The sequence below is a fragment of the Pleurodeles waltl genome, chromosome 6 (assembly GCF_031143425.1).
Source record: "Pleurodeles waltl isolate 20211129_DDA chromosome 6, aPleWal1.hap1.20221129, whole genome shotgun sequence".
NCBI classification, from domain to species: domain Eukaryota; kingdom Metazoa; phylum Chordata; class Amphibia; order Caudata; family Salamandridae; genus Pleurodeles; species Pleurodeles waltl.
The window spans coordinates 1,625,223,877-1,625,241,925 of record NC_090445.1 but is presented as its reverse complement, the minus strand read 5'-3'; positions in this window follow the sequence as shown (position 1 = coordinate 1,625,241,925).

Sequence of the window (18,049 nt, the reverse complement as noted above, 5' to 3'; positions counted from 1 at the left end):
GAGCCACCCTTCTACACCTACCCCTCCACCTCTGAACAGTGCCCACCCTGACAGAGTTCAGGAAAAAGCACAAGACCTGGCTTTTCGAAGGAGACACAGCACCTAAGGGCCCAGAGACCCCTAGAGGTGACAATGCATGCTTTTCAGATACTAACGGCAGGCAATTTCTGATTTTTCATGCCTGGGTTTGCCTTTCATTGCTCTGGCAAGGGAGCGCTATAGTGGGACACTCACCCTAAGTATTTGAGGCCTCGAGATACATCAGAGGCAGTGTTTCTTTGGTGGATTGGCAAACAACAATAATTGACCACCAGAAGAGGTGGCGAGTACCCCACTAACTATCAGCAGCTTGCCCACCTATCAATGGGGAGTGGAGTCCACTGGATTAGAAGACAGTTAGCCCTGCCAATTTATGTATTGTGGAGCTTATACTCTATCAAGCCCTAAACATGTGTTCTGCAGTTTGTGTCATAGTGGGTCTACATGTTTACCTGTCAGAATTTCACACATAGCACATAGATGTTACATTCAGCCCCTTACAGGGGGAGAGAGCGATTATGACTTTCCTCCAAGCCTTCTTCATGTCTGCTGAGTGTTCACAAAACTAAAAGAGCTCCTTCTTATTATGCCCACCGGATCTCTGTCCCACACCTCTTGAATTCAATTACTAGTCTAAAATTAAAGCTTAGTCCTTGAATTTTGGAAAAAATGACCAAGCATTTTCCATGTCAACTCCAAACTCTTTTAATCACCATTGCAAGTCTAAACCTTTTTCCTCCCTAAAACATGTGCATCTTTTTTCGTGAAGACCAGTAACATCACGTGCCGTCCTATCTTCACTAGTCCCAAAACATACATGGTGTTAATCTTTCACCCTTTCATGATGTTTTCAATTCTGGACAGTTCTACCATGTACCTTAATTGACAGTGGGAAAGATTAAACACACTAAGGGGAAGATTTATGAGAAGTTGCGCTGCACATAGTGCTGCCCCACTTTTCTTGTGCCCCTTAGCGCCCCCCCAATGCCACCATGTGTGCAAAAACATAGTGCTAATGTGGACAAGGAATGGTGCTAGACCAATATAAATCATGGACCTAAGTGGCAGATTTACAAAATGTGATGCCACATATAGTGCAGTGATACTTTTCATGCGCCCCTTAGTGCCCCCTCATGCCACCTTATGTGTGCCTTATTTAACATACAGCGGACTATGGCAGTCGTTAGGGAACTAGTGTCAGAATGTTTGATGCTAGTTTAGTGCTTTGCAGGATTAGCATAACAAATGTTGTGGTTAATCCTGCAAAGCACCCAGAGGCCCAATGAAACCAATTGGAGCCTTCTTTTAATGCCTGCTCTGACCTTGAGGGAACGTCCCCCTTGCATACAGTATGCCTGGTGTAGGTATAATGTGGCACAAGGGGTTACAAAGTGGAGCAATGCAAGCATTGCACCGCTTTGTAAATCTGTTGCGGCGTTTTTAGCCATCTAACGGCACATTAGCGTAAAAAAATGACGCTAATGTGGCGTTAGATGGCTTTAGGCCCTCTTAAAATTGGCATAAAAGTAATGCTTACACATTGTTAAAGAAGAAGTGTCATGAATGCACAAGTTCATACCATTGTTGTAAGTCTGTACTCATGCTCGCCAACTGCTAAAATCAGATTCAAGCCAAATCCCAAAATGTGCTTGTGGCTTGTTATACGAAGTATACAATAACTGTTACATTATTGACATGAAGAGACAGGCTTTGCAACTGACTGCGGCTTACCCTCCCCCAAATAGGACTTTTGTAACCATTTTATATTAATTTTCTGACTTGTATATTGAACTTAATAGTGCAAAATATACGCTTCTAACATTGGCTAACAGGCAGGTGTACCATACCAATATTTTGTAAAAGATAATATTCATTAATTTCTATATCACTAGACAAGAACAATAGACCATTCATAATGAGAGTCACAAATATGCAAAATCTCAGTTGACATCCGTCCAGCCCTCCTCTAAATCAAAAGTCACAAACTGAGTACTACCATAACCAATTGACTGATTGTAAACAACAAGAAGAAAAAAAAATCCATGGTAATAGGTCCACAAAAACAGTGCAAGCGTCGCATAAAGGATAAGTATAAGGCCTATGCCCGGTGTTTTTACATTGGTGGAAAATGGATATCACCTTAAAACTTACAGCATACGTGGACATTGACTAGTTCCGGACTCACTGGTTGATTATTCATCATTCATCATCAGGGAGAAGTTAATGGTTAATGTGATGAAAGTTTAGAAATGTAACCTGCCCTCAATTAGCTTACTTATAAAAGAGATGACTTGCTAAACCCTCTGACGTGCCAATTAAAAGGCAATCAATTTCTAATTTTCCTTTGCTGATGAATGTCTTGGGGAATATTGACACCACAAACGTACTTGCTTTGTGCATCAGGAGTAGCCTCTTTGGACAGAGTTGGGAGGGGGGCACCATGCTTGTCCTGGATATCACAAATGACTGACCATTATACATTTGAATATTTAAAAAACAAAATTTTGCGATGTTGGACAGATTTAAGGTAATAGCAAAAATGCACCTTATTTTCTTAATTACGTGTCTTGTTACCAGTGCTGTTCCTCTAGGCTTCTAACACCGTCATAAGTACTTGCCCCAGCTTTTCTACAGCGGCATTCATCACAGTGTACACAGAAGTATCTCATGTAGCTGAAGGTCTACCTTAAACAGCTGACTGGTTTTGATGTAATTTACCCCCTTATATGTTTCAATGAATTGTACTACTATCTCTTTGTCTCAGATTCAATTGGATAGCGACAGAGGGCAACGTATAGCAAAAAGGAGTCATAGAAACTATAGACCAGATCTACGAACACCTTATTGCAAAAATACTGGTTGCAAATAGTAACAACCAAAGAATTTTAGAAACTGACTTATCTACTGTTAGGCTGTCAGCATTGGGGTGGTTTTCCCCCAAACTTTATCTACCATGTGGTGTCATATGTTGTTTTCAGAGCATATATTCCTTAGTACATTTCACCAGGTCATAGTCGCAGACAACTGTGAGGATCACCAGTGGTTCTAGTTCCCTTTGAGTGGGGGAATTCTCCTGTTCTCTAAAAGTAGCTGTGAGCCCTTCCATGCCCACAGATTGTCTGTCAGGCACGGCCTAGAGCACACTGTCTGAAAGAAAGTGGAGCTCAGGTCCCACCTGGACATGTTAGGCTTGCCTGAATGGGTCTGTATGACTGCAAAGTCCATGACTGCTGAAGAGGGGAGTCAAGGAAGCCTGGAGTCTGGAACAACGGCCCAGGCTGCCAAGAAGGGGAAAGGCAAGGGGCCTGGGAAACCAGCCTCTGAAGTTCCCAGAGTTCAGGGAGATGGGGCACCTAAGGAAGCGATCCTTGAGCCTACCAGGCAAGACATTGCCACTCTGGGAGCCCTGCCTGAGCTTTCTGATGGTAAGTTGAGGGTGGGCCTACCAGAGAAGAATTCTGCAAGGCGCAGAAAGAGTGCCCAACTGTAGAGGGCTTGAGATGGCATGCTGAAGCCCAGGCAACAGGTGATACTCCTGGAGATGGTATTATCTATTGGGAGAATGGCCTCCTATACATTGAGCTTAAGGTTCCTGGACCTGTAGGTGCCTGTGTGCTGGTGGTCCTCAGTGTTAAAGAGCCTTCCTACTGGGCTTGGCTCATGACATACACCAAGCAGGACAACTGTGGAGGATAAGATCTTTACCAGACTTGTCTCCCACTTCTTTTGGCCTTGGATGAAGACAGTCTCTGACACACTCGGCATGTCCTATCCCACCTGCCAGGCCAGCAGTAAAGCAAGGAAAAAGCTGAAAGCTCCCCTGGATCCCTGGACTATCAATGGCACCCAATTTGAAAGGGTGGACATTGACAGGCTTAGGCAACAGGTTAATTCTTGTCTTGGTGGACCAAGCCAACACTACCTAGAGGTCACCCCTCTGAGGTCACTGACTGCAGCTGCAGTAGCGAGGTGGGTTCCCCAAAGAAGTGGTGTCTGACAGAGGCACAAACTTCATGTCTGGGTACATGAAGCCCATAAGGGATGAGTGTGGGGTAAGCTACAAGTTCTCCACACCCTCTCACCCTCAAACCAAAGGGCTTCTTGAGAGGTTCAACAAAACCCTGAAGGGTATGATAATGGGCCTGTCTGATTCCATGATATGGAAGTGGGATGTCCTCTTGCCATGTCAGTTGTTCACCTCAAGAGAGGTGCAACAGAAAAATGATGGGTTTAGCTAATTTCAAATGACACTGTGTTAGGGGATCTCTTAGGCTTGTGAGAGATGGGTGGGGGCAGGCTCCCAGAAAATCCCCTCAGGATGTGGTCAGCTACATGCTGGCTCTTCGCAACCAGATGCAGCATTTCTGGAAGAAGGCTAAAGACAATCTTGACTCCAGTCAGGAAGTAATGAAACTCTGGTACTTCGAGAAGGTCACTCTGGTGGAGTTTCAGCCTGACCAGAAGGTGTGGGTCATTGAGCCTGTAAAGTCTAGAGCTCTACAAGACCATTGGCCAGGCCCATAAGGAACAGAAGCTGAATACCACCTACATGGTGGATCTCAAGACCCCTAGAAACCACTTAAGGGTGCTCCACATGAATCTCCCCTAGCACACTTTGACAAGCCTGAAGTCCAGTCACGGCTCTCAGAGCTAATAAGGGGTGGGGTAGGTGCAGCACGACAGGGGGGAGGGGAGAGGAGGGGTAGTTGGAAGGTACATTTAATTATTAATAAAAAAGTTTTTAAATGTACCTTCTCCACCGTTGCGTGCTCCTCTTGCTCCCGTTGTTGCAGGCGGGCACAGGCTCCCAGCCTGCCCTGTGGCCAATCCTAACGCTGTCACAGTAGGCTCTCAGTGCAACTGTGTTGCTGGGCTGGAAAGAGCCTACTGGGCATGTGTGTTTGGCCGGCCTGATATGGCCAGCCAAATAAACATGTGCAGTGAGGGCGAGTGCTCTCACTGCTCGTCACGCCTGATGAAGCAGAAAATGAAGGTTTTCATTTATTAGTGCTTAAACGTAGTGCTGCAATAATCATGTGTGACTTTAACCGAACTAATAAAGATTGTACGGGGACAAAATGTGCCCTTAGAGTAGTTTGCCAACATTTATAAGCGTGCTCTATATAACGTGGTGTACTAGAATTGCACTAATCCGACATAATCATAAACGTGTGCTACGATTTGCTTGCTTGAAATGTTTTAGCTTAGCATAACTTTAGTGGAGGCTTTGGCCTAGTTGCCTGGTCTCACGGTTTAGATGCTCGTATTTTTCCAATGTGCTAATAAACGTGTATTTTTGCTTGAAGCTGTACTTTTCCACTGAGATCGTTCACATGCTTATCTTAAGGTTTCGTGCCAGCCTGGCATATTTCTCTCTTTACTCCAAGGTCAATCTGCAGGTGCGGACAATGGAAGCTCTGAAAGTGAGTTAATTGGTATAAAATGTTGCAACTTGCGTACCCATCTCCAAGGATAATGTATGCTTAAGTAAAAGCTTGAGAACTGTTGTTTTTGATTGGACAATTTGAAGCTAACCTATAAACCCTCCAATGGAAGACCCTACTGGATTTGAACTGTTGTCTATTTAAACCAGGTGCACGAGAAGAAAGTAGCCATTATTGCCATTGCAGCCATTATTGGACATCCCGCCATTTTGTAGACTTTGCAGCTATTATGGCCCATTTTGCTGCGACGCCATTTTGAAAGAGACTTTGATGCTTTCTCTAATCGAGAGAAAGAGACTTTAAATGATTCTCGCCCTAGAGACTTTAACTTTGATTTACCCCTTTGCATGAAGTAATAGTTTTACTTTGCCGCCGTGAGGCAATTGCCCCATCCACCTTGCCCCTTTGCCCCGTCCCATGCTGATCGAAACGGTACCCATGCTGATCGAGAATCGGTACCTGTGAGACGAAGACTTCCTTGTATGCTGATCGTAATTGGTAAATATGAAAGGAAATTGTACAATTGCATTGTGTTTCTTTCAGGTAACCAACTGCTGATTTTTGATAAGCTCCCTAGTTAGGAGTTTTCCAAATTAATGTTGCTAAATTGTTTTCGCATGAAGTCCCACATGCCGATGCTAATTTGAGGTTAGATGAGGATTCCTTTTGTTGCACGATGCAATTTGAGACCTTGTTATGCTGACTAAATGTATACAATTAGTTCATTACAGATTATCGTATTAGTGATTTGCATTGCTATTATCGAATGCCTTGTTATTCAAATGCTGCATAGATTGCACCTGTTTCGTCGTTATGGACAGCTATTAATGTTCATTTATGTTTATCATTTGGTGTTGAGACACATCTATATCGTGCTAGCTTTGTTAATATAGGGAAATAAATTCACTAACTTTGAATAAACTGGTGTGGTTATTCCTGACTGAAAGGTCAGGGTTCGCCGAAATGTATTCTGGATGAATTGTTAAGTGTTATGTTGATCAAGGTATTGCTTATGTTCGTTATTGATTATTGATTTAATGAAATTGATTGATATAGAGTACGGAGAGTCCCACTTAGCCAAAAGATTCATCGGCCTAAAGAGCGTCCGAATACAGGTAAAATTACTAGTACGGACCGCTCTATCAGTAGATGGTAGCAGAGGACGGTTTCGCCTTTTGGGACCCCTTATTCTTAAAGTACATGGTGTTGAATTAACGATTACGCCCTTTGAGACCCCACTCGAGAAGTTGAGTTAGATTTTTCTTGGATAAAACTGATTGAGAAGATGATGATGGGCTAGGTCCCCCGTGACTTTCCCGGGGTCTCGGAGCTTGCGAATGGAGAGAATGGAGGTGTGGAATCAGCGTTGGCGGTACTAGTGATGGTATGAGTGAAGTTAGGGTTTTGCGCTTGCACAGCTTATTGCCGCAGATTGTGTGAAAAGGTTGCGAGGATTTTTTTTTCTTTTTTAGAGGATAGCGGAGGTGCGACTCCGAGTGTAGAAGTAGGGAAGTCGTCGAACTTCATAGATATAGCGGAGGTGCGACTCCGAGTGTGAGAGTAGGGAAGTCGTCGAACTTCATGTGCGTGTGGCGCTTTGTGCAGAAAAAGGTCCACGTGGTTGTTGTTGTTGAGACGGGCCCTGCGAGGTCAAGAGACTCCGGAGTATGTTGTTTTATGTTGTGGTCTGGGCGGTTTAGTAGGTTGATCGGGCGTGGTCAACGAGTCGGTACGTGTGTTAAGGGAGTGAGAGAAATTTCGACTTCGGGCTTTGACAAAATTCTAAGTGCACTAGAATAGATCATTGACAAGTTGAGAGTAGGTCTGCGGGACAGATTTGCTTGCGAAAGTGGGGACCGAGAAAGATGGAATAACTGCCGAGGCTAGTGAAAAATCCCTAAGGTCCTGAAGCGACTGTGTTACCCTTCCTGTAGTAAACCGACAGATCTGTTTTATATTTTTGGTAGCTCGCGATACATGCAGGAAGTTGTTACGAAAAGAGCTGAGTGAAGGAGGACTAGCCGCGAGGCTTTGTCAGCCGCAGTGTGTGTGAGTGTGACGTCACTAGGAGCCGCGCTGGGATAGGTTGGTTGCAGAGAAGGGTCGCGCACGGATTGGACGCAGTCCGTGGGGCTCGATTGGAAGGGGAAAGGCAAGCGAAGAGTATTCCGGGAATTAAAGTCACCTATTGATTACAAACTTTGTGAAATAAAAGACGAGAAAATGAAATTTTTTAAAGCATTAAGGAGTGCGATGAAGGGGGAGTCTTACATTAAAGCGAGCGTAGGAGAGGAGACGCCGCCCGAAGGTACACCAGCTTACATCGTAATGGAGGAAAAAGGGGTAGCTCCGTGCCTTTGGCTAAAGCAATGGCACAAGCTGACAGAGAAACATGGGAGCGTAGCGTTCCCGATCCATGGGACATTCAATATAAGGATACTAGAGAATTTGAGATTCACGATGTACGACATGAAGGTACCTCCAAGGCCAGCACAGTTTGAGGCTCTAGCAATTTGGGAACTGATGGCTAGACAGCAACAGCAAAATAAGTTCGAGACCAGGATAAGAAAGGTAGAAAAGACACTAGCGGACGCTAGGTGGGATAATGCACAGAAGGTGTGGAGGTCAGATGTATTGCAGGGAATAAAATTGTTTCCCGCAATTACTAAGGAAGAAGAGGAGACAGGTAAGAAAGCTACCTGTAAGACAAACAGGAGGTGTTCCAAGGATAGAGAGGACGAGGAAAAGTTGAGAAGAGAAGAGGAGTTAGAGGATGAGGAGTTAATCATGCAATTGCTGAACGACCGTCCACCACCTTATGCGGAGAGTGGACAAGGTCCAAGTACCAGTTCTGCCCCTCCGGCACCGGTACAGAACAGTGAGACTCAGAGTTCAGGAGCATCATCGGGATCTAAGGACCCGAGTCTACTGTTCACCCCGCAGATACCGCAGGTTAGGAGAATATATCCAGATGTGCCCATATTGAAACCAGCAGAAAATTATCAGCCGCTGGTCCCAAGGTACTACAGCAGTGACAACAGTACGGGAATGATTCTAGATCCAACCGTAATGGGGGGACAGAATGGTCACAACCCAACATTGACACAAGCTGAATCAACTCAGTTTTTGATGCCTCAAAAGCAAATGCAAGGGGGAAACGCACATGCTCAGATGACGGGGAGTCAGATGGGCATGCCGGCAATGATGACCCATAGTGTGGGAATGAACATGCCTCAGAACATAGGAAGTAGACAAAACCCAGATGCGATATCGCTACCCATTACTGTAGGTCCACCGGTACCTTTGTACAGTCAGCCCAACGTAGGTATGAGCGGTCAAGGATCAATGCTGCAGAATGGAACAGAAAGGAGGTACATAGAAAACACTCCAGGGATAACTCCGATAGCGGCTCAGCCAACTGGATCTGGGCCCTTGATGGAGTTTAGTCCCATATGTGCTCAGTCAACACTGGTGAGGTCGAGTCCCCCACTGATGATACCGCTATCATCGAATACTGAAAAGTTGCCGCAACCATCAATGGCAGTCGATGTGAATGCTACACTGATGGGGTTGAATGCGCAACAGCTGACACAGTGGTTCAACAGTCTGAATTCCACACAAAGCTCAGCCAGTGGGAAGGGAGAAGATTATATGAATAGGATGAGGTTGAACATGGAAGCACAAGAATTGGTGGAAGGGACTATGGGTGTGAATAGGTTAGAGTCCTACTCGGAAGAAGAGCTGAGATACCTATGTCCCAGGATTACGAAAGAAGTGAATAAGGTACATAAAAGCTTGCAGGAAATAGCTGACAAAAACGGGGTTGACATAGACAAGACAAAACACTTGAGCAGGAGCTATAGGTTAGATTTCGGGACCACAGATTTTGAACACATGAGGTCAGCAGGCATGAAGGCGCACCTTAGAGAATTGTTGCAGAGTACACAAGTGTGGAGGTGCTTAGACAAATGGGAAAGCAGATGGGTAAAGAGAAAGGAAAAGAGGAAAGACAGTGTCTCAGAGCCCAACGAGAAAAGACCGCAGAGTAGTGATGCAGTAACCATGTTACCAATGAGGGAGACAGCAGGGGGAAAATTAATACATGTACCATGGCACAGAAGCGACATTCAGTCTTTTACGGATGATTTTCCCAAACTGAGAGAGAAACCGATTGAATGGTATCAACAGACTGACAGGTTTGTGAAGCTTGCGAAATGTCTTTGGGAAGACCTGAACACCCTCTTTGAGATTGTGGTTCCGGCAGATTTGTGGGAGGATTGCAAAAGAGCTGTAGGTTGGCCGACAAGTGAACCGGAGAGAGACAGGGATACGGGTGCACCATCACCTATGGTGATGAGCTTGCACTATAAGGTGATTGAGCATTTGAAGACGAAAGTTGCCGCGAAAAATGTGGATTGGCAGAAGATTGATCGAACTGCCCAAGAGGCTAAAGAGTCGATTCATAGTTACTATGAGAGGTTGTTGAAGGCGTTTAAGAACTACAGCGGCACGGAAACAATAGAGGCGAAGGACATGCTTCATTTTGTGTTTCGATTTGTGGAAGGGCTGAGACCAGAGATAAGTCAGATGATAAAGTCGCATTTGATTTGCTGGCAGTCGAAACCGATTGATGAGGTGTTGAATTATGCGAAATACTGTAGCGACGAAATTGAAGTGAAACAGAAAAGGTTGAAAGAGAAGGTGATGATGATGCAACTTAAAGCAGCTCAGACAGGTCTGCAAGGTTTGCAAGGGTTGCAAGGGCTCCAACAGCAGGTACCGCAACCGCAGCCGCAGTTGCAGGGAAACATGGCGTTTCAGCCACAGGCCAGAGGCAGAGGCAGAGGAGGTTTTGTGAATAATGGTCCGGATTTGAACACTGTTGTGACTGGTGTGCAGGCAATGAAGAAGGTGATGCCGTGTCACGTGTGCGGAATCGTCGGACATTGGAAACGCGAGTGCCCGATGGTGGTGCAGGAAGGTGCAGGTGTTGGTCAGCAAAACAAGGATGTCAATGCATTTCAGACAATGAGGGGACCGAAAATGAGAGGTCCAAACCCAAATTTTCAGAGCATAAATCAGTTGCAGGGATTTCAACCTATGCAGCCGCAGCAGATGCAGATGCCTCGTATGCAGGTGACGCAAATGCAGCCAATGCAACAGCAGTTTCCCATGGTACCTAATCAGCAAATGCAAATACCTTTGGCACCAATGAGTCAGCAGCAAGTGATGGTTCCTCCACAGGTCTCGGGTCAGGTAATGAATACAAATGGCACCGTACAACAGTTCCCATTACACAGTGAGAGTGGAATAAACAATGTAGGGGAGAGTGAAAGTTCAGGAGAAGAAGGAGATTGTGTGCTTGCAGCATCCTTGGAAGTTGATCAAAAGGGTCCGTACGTGGAGGGAAGAGTAATGGGTCATCGTGTCTCTTTCTTGGTTGACACAGGAGCGACACGTTCAACTGTTAAGAGCATTGAAGTACCAAATTTGCCACTCTCAGGGAGGACAGTTCAAGTGGTGGGAGTAGCAAACAGGCACCTGACAAACCCAATCACAGAACCAGTACCAGTCAGCATCGGTAACTATCAAGGGTTACATCAGTTTGTGGTATGTGACTCAAGCCCGATAGCACTGTTAGGGAGAGACTTATTGTGCAAATTGGGTTGCTCGATTATGTGTTCGAACGAGGGAATAAAAATTCAGACGAGCAGTGATGGGGAAGAAGAGGACAGTGTAGAGGGAGATGAGATGGAAACTGTCGATGAAGAGTATCCTCTGATTTGCCTTTTCCCGATGATAACTGAAGAAGATGTTCCAGCTGAATTACGGGAAACAGTCGGAAAGGAAGTGTGGGATATGACACGGAAAGAGGTGGGATTGATGAAAGGAGTGGAACCAGTGAAAGTGACTGTAAAACCCAATGCAATCTTTCCCCAGACCCCACAATACCACATGGCACACAACACCCTCATGAAAGTTGCCCAACTTATTGACGAATTTGTAAAACAGGGGGTACTGAAAGAAGTGTTAAGCAGTCCATGTAATTCACCAATAATGGGATTAATAAAGCCAAGTGGAAAGGTCCGAATTGTGCAGGACTTGAGGAAAATAAATGACATCATAGTCAAGTGTTGCCCTGTCATACCAAATCCAGCTGTGATAATGTTTCAAGTCCCTTGCGATGCTGAGTGGTTCTCAGTCATCGACTTGTCACAAGCATTCTTTTCTGTGCCTCTTCATGAGGACAGCCAATTCCTCTTTTGTTTCAAATTCTTAGACAGAGTGTACAGTTGGTGTCGAATTCCTCAAGGGTTTTCTGAGTCACCGTCAATATTCAATCAGATTCTAAAGAAAGATTTGGAAGCATGAGAATTGCCATTCGAGTCAACCCTAGTACAGTACATTGATGACTTACTGATTGCATCAAAGACAGAAAGTGGCTGCACAGCCGATACCATTGCTCTGTTGAACCATTTGGGAAGGAATGGACACAAGGTGTCTCCTTCCAAGTTGCAGTTCTGTCAGAAGAAAGTGAAATACTTGGGTCACCAAATAGAGAAAGGGTCACGGAGAATAATGAAGGAAAGAATAACGAGTGTACTTCAAATGAGTCCACCAAAGACAAGGAGGGAGGTGAGGAAGTTTTTGGGAATGGTGGGCTACTGTCGCCAGTGGATTCCCAACTTCTCAACTCTAGCAAAGCCTTTACTGAAGCTGACCCAGAAGGATGCCTTGGATCAAATTGAGCTGAAAGGAGATGAGATGGATGCTTTTATCGAGTTGAAAGAATGCATGTGTAGGGCCCCAGCTTTAGGTATGCCTGATTACACAAAGCCTTTCACATTGTTTTGTCACGAACGTGATGCATGTTCTTTGTCTGTCTTGACTCAAGCCCATGGTGGCATAAACAGACCAGTAGCGTATTTTTCAGCTACTTTGGATCCGGTCGCAGCAGCACTTCCAGGGTGTTTGCGCGCCGTAGCAGCAGTTGGTATCAGCCTCACTCAGAGTGAAGGAATAGTGATGGGACACCCAGTAACAGTCATGGTCCCTCACTCAGTTGAGATACTTTTGACCCGCTCCCGAACGCAACACATGACTGGAGCAAGACTCACAAGGTATGAAACGATAATTCTGTGCTCACCGAATGTGCAGCTGAAAAGGTGCACTACGTTGAATCCAGCAACCTTGCTTCCTGGTGAAAATGCTGAAATTGAGAACGCTGAAGACGTCGAGCATGACTGCCTTCAGGTGACTGAATTTTGCACAAAACCTTCGACCTGACATTAAGGATACTAAGCTTGATGAAAATGACCAAATTGTTTTCGTTGATGGTTCATGTCTAAGAGATGGGATGGGAATTTTGAAAGCAGGATATGCTGTATGCACTGTAACAGGTGTCCTGGAAGCGGCCTGGCTTCAAGGAGTCTATTCTGCATAAGTAGCAGAACTTGTAGCCCTTATAAGAGCATGTCAACTGTCTGCATTGATGAAAGTCACTATTTACACTGATAGTCAGTACGGGTTTGGGATTGTGCATGATTTTGGACAACTATGGTCACAGAGAGGTTTCCTGACTTCTTCAGGATCCCCAGTGAAAAACGGGGAGAGAATAAGGGAATTGTTACACGCCATTCAAATGCCAGCCGAAGTTGCAGTGGTAAAGTGTAATGCTCATACAAAAGGACAGGACTATGTTTCTCTGGGAAATGCATATGCGGATCAAGTCGCAAGATTTTGTGCCTTGAACTGTATATTACTCAGGGATGAATGGAATTCGATAAGTGAACCAGAACTCGAACCAGCTGAAGCATTTGCCTTGAAGGTCGTAGACACAATAGATGAACTAAAAGCATTACAGAATAACGTCAGGGAGGATGAAAGAGAGTCCTGGATTAAATCACAATGTATAAAGAGACCAGATGAGTTATGGGTTTCAAATGAGGGAAAATTTGTTTTGCCAAATAGTCTCTTATCACAGCTTGCGCGGTTCTATCATGGGCAGGCTCACCTAGGGAGAGATGCCATGATAAGATTGTTCAAAACTGATTGGTTTAACCCCAGATTCCGCCAAGCTGCAGAAGCAGTTTGCCATCGATGTGTCACTTGTCAGCAGATGAACCCAGGGAAGGGAACGGTTGTGAACGCGAGCCACATTGGCAGAGCCAGTGGCCCGTTTAGTCGAATGCAAATGGACTTCATTGAGATGCCTGTGCATGGAGGTTTGAAGTATGTGTTGGTGATTGTGTGCATTTTTAGTCACTGGATTGAAGCATACCCCACACGTAGAAATGACAGCCTTACAGTTGCAAAGCTATTGTTGAGAGAGTTGATATCACGTTTCGGATTCCCGATCTCTTTAGAATCAGATAGAGGAAGTCACTTCAATAACGAGGTGATAAAGTTACTTTGCGAAGCACTGAACATTGAGCAAAAACTGCATTGTAGCTATCGCCCATAAGCCTCAGGACTGGTGGAGCAGATGAATGGTACACTGAAATCAAGAATGGCGAAAATATGTGCATCGACAAATTTGAAATGGCCTGACGCATTGCCCTTGGTGCTAATATCAATGAGAAACACCCCTGATAGAAAGACTGGATTGTCTCCGCATGAAATTCTCATGGGCAGGGCTATGAGACTTCCTGCAGTTCCCGCAAACGCGCTTTTGAATATTACAGATGATATGGTGTTAGACTACTGCAAGGGTCTGGCTGACGTGGTTCGCTCTTTCTCTCACCAGGTGGAAGCAACCACCTTGCCACCGATACAAGGTCCAGGACACGCACTGAAAGCAGGTGACTGGGTCGTGGTAAAGAAGCACGTGAGGAAGTCGTGTCTGGAACCCCGTTGGAAAGGCCCTTTCCAAGTGATCCTGACGACAACTACCGCTGTGAAGTGTGCGGGGGTTCCCAACTGGATTCACGCCAGTCACACAAAGAAAGTGTTGTGTCCCACAGATGAGGAAGTTGAAGCGCTGAAACTGCCAGTGCCTGATAAAACAGTGCTGAGTGCTGAGACAGAGCAAAACCGAACTGAAAGCGAACAGGCAGAAACAGGAGAGAGAGAAATATTCTCTGAGGACGAAGCAACAGAATCACTTGGGGAAGACCAAGGAGAAACCTCAGACAGCGACGAAGCAGCTGAAGGTGACAAAGAACCTGAAGCAGCTGAGGGTAGCAAAGAGCCTGAAGCAGCTGAAGGTGACAAGGAACCTGAAGCAGCTGAAAGTGATAAAGAGCCTGACGAAAGTAACGGTGGCGAAGGGCTCGAAAAAGGTGAAAAAGCAGGAGAGCCTGATCAGAGGAGGGCTTTCCCAGAAGCAGACGATACAGAAAAAGGGAAAGAGAACGTGATTGATTCCCCAGAAGGAGGGGACAAGGCAGAACAGAACGAAAGAGTTCAAGCTTCCACAGAAAAGGTCGCAGGTCCATCAAATGGAGATGGTGCAAAGAGGAGACTAAGTATATCACCAATAAAACAAAGGACTGAAGAAAGTTTGAACGACGGAGAAAGGCCAAAAGTGAAAGAGAAAAGAAAGGAAGTATCTGTCGTGGTACCAACCTCAAGTGAAGGAAAAGACTTGGCCAAAGAGGAAAGTACCAGCGAAGCAGAATTGAAAAGAGAAGCAAAATTGAAAAGGAACAGGATACCGAACAGAAGATATTCCGGTCCAGAATGGGCATATGCAGTCAATGACGATTGGACTGACGAATTTGTATCTCTAAGCCTCGAGAACGAAGAAGAAGAGATACCAATAGAAAAGAAAAGTTTTATGGACAGTGTTGATTGAAAGGGTGATAAATGACATTGCTTGCTACAATCTAACGAGATACAAAACAACCAGTTAAGACATTGCTAAACCGGATGAGACACTTGCTGAACTGATAAAGACTGAGTTATTGCCGAATTGAGACAAATGCTGCTAACCGATAAGTGACTGGCCTCTTGAAGAAAACTGTGTGAACATTGCGCTCGTTCAGCTTCGTAACTGAATATTAAATAGTTTCTTTATAGGTGCTTCTAGCTCTCTGATTCTATACAGATCATGACGCAAAACAGTAGAAAGAAATATTGTAAATATGCGTGTATAGGCTTGATAATTGCATGTGTACTAATAATAATGGCAATAGTGCTTGCAATGCATGGAAAGGGTGAGAATGAGAAAATTGATGCTTCTACTTTTGCTCCTCTTACTGTCACTGAACTAACCGCATTGAAAAGACTAGAATTAGATGAGAGACACTTGCATGATAAGAAGGAGCTTTCGTATAATGTTTTCTATCGCTTATTAACAGAATATGTTGAGACTATGGATGCGAAAGATTGTTATGTGTGTACACAGATACCGACATCAGTAAAGGAAGGGGTGACTTATCACCACATGCCTCTTACATACGGGATTACATGTAGTATAGTAATGTCTAGATTTTATGGTCAAACTAACATACAGTATTTTTACTCAAATTATGATGTTACCTTTGCATATGTTCCTATAATAGCGCAGCTAAGCCAGATTGCTAAAGATTGGGATGCTAAGATAATGAGGGAATTTTTCGAGCCAATGCAACCTTTTGAAACGGCTCACGCTCATAGGGAAAACCTTACCTGCTTGCTCTCTGCAGTAGAAATAAGCTTTTTAGATCGCACAGATGATAGAAGGGCACAAATGAATGCGAAATTAGAAAAAGAGCTACATAAGAGGACTTCAGTAGATAATTATGATTTTGCCGCAATAAAGACACAAGGGAGAATAGCTTTAGATGCTTGGCATGTAGGGAAATTTTGTATATATCGAGGTGAATCTTATTACGACAACATTTTCGTAGGAGCGAGTGAGTGTAAACATACGTTTATCTTTAAGGCCAAATGGACATTCATGATGAACGGACTTGACCCTGTCATTCCAGGTGTATATTACATTTGTGGGTATAATGCCTATTATCGTCTTCCAAAGGGATGGTGGGGGAGATGTTATTTGGGTATAGTGTTCCCAAAGGTTTATCAACTGGATGACCTATCGATGATTCAAAAGACATCTGGATCCCATCGTATCCAGAAAAGAGAGACCGCAGCTGCTGTGGTAGGAGATATATTTGGAGCCATGATTCCTTCATTGGGAGTTGTGTTGAATTCCATCAAAATAAGAAAGTTGTCTACTATAGTGGATAACATGTTGACAAAGTTTTCAGGTGCTATATTCCTGATAGATGCTGAACTTGCAGCGGAAAGAGCTATGACTCTTCAAAACAGGCTTGCTTTAGACATTCTTTTAGCAAAGGATGGAGGCGTTTGCAAAATGCTTGGTGCACGACACTGTTGTACGTATATTCCGGATAATAGTGTGAAAATTAAAACAATGCTTGCTAATCTAAAAAAAGAGAGTGCAGATTTGAAGGAATTGAAAGAACCAGGAGTGTGGGAGAAGGTTGGAAAAGGACTTGCTTCAGTGGGAAATTGGATTGGGGGAATTTGGAATGGAATATTACTAAAAGTAATACAGGGAATATTAATTGTACTGATTTGCATATTTGGAATTTGGGGAATAAAAAGGGGAATAATAATGATTATGGAAAGAATTAAAAGAAGGAAGGAAGAGAAAATGATTAAAAGAATGGCAGAAGAATACAAAGCAAAAACAAGGGGAATTAAAAGGAAAAGAGAACTGACAGAATTTTAATGGAATAAAATTTGTGGGCATGATTTGGTGTGATGACAAGTAGTCATCAGAGGAGGGATTGATGAAGCAGAAAATGAAGGTTTTCATTTATTAGTGCTTAAACGTAGTGCTGCAATAATCATGTGTGACTTTAACCGAACTAATAAAGATTGTACGGGGACAAAATGTGCCCTTAGAGTAGTTTGCCAACATTTATAAGCGTGCTCTATATAACATGGTGTACTAGAATTGCACTAATCCGACATAATCATAAACGTGTGCTACGATTTGCTTGCTTGAAATGTTTTAGCTTAGCATAACTTTAGTGGAGGCTTTGGCCTAGTTGCCTGGTCTCACGGTTTAGATGCTCGTATTTTTCCAATGTGCTAATAAACGTGTATTTTTGGTTGAAGCTGTACTTTTCCACTGAGATCGTTCACATGCTTATCTTAAGGTTTCGTGCCAGCCTGGCATATTTCTCTCTTTACTCCAAGGTCAATCTGCAGGTGCGGACAATGGAAGCTCTGAAAGTGAGTTAATTGGTATAAAATGTTGCAACTTGCGTACCCATCTCCAAGGATAATGTATGCTTAAGTAAAAGCTTGAGAACTGTTGTTTTTGATTGGACAATTTGAAGCTAACCTATAAACCCTCCAATGGAAGACCCTACTGGATTTGAACTGTTGTCTATTTAAACCAGGTGCACGAGAAGAAAGTAGCCATTATTGCCATTGCAGCCGTTATTGGACATCCCTCCATTTTGTAGACTTTGCAGCTATTATGGCCCATTTTGCTGCGACGCCATTTTGAAAGAGACTTTGATGCTTTCTCTATTCGAGAGAAAGAGACTTTAAATGATTCTCGCCCTAGAGACTTTAACTTTGATTTACCCCTTTGCATGAAG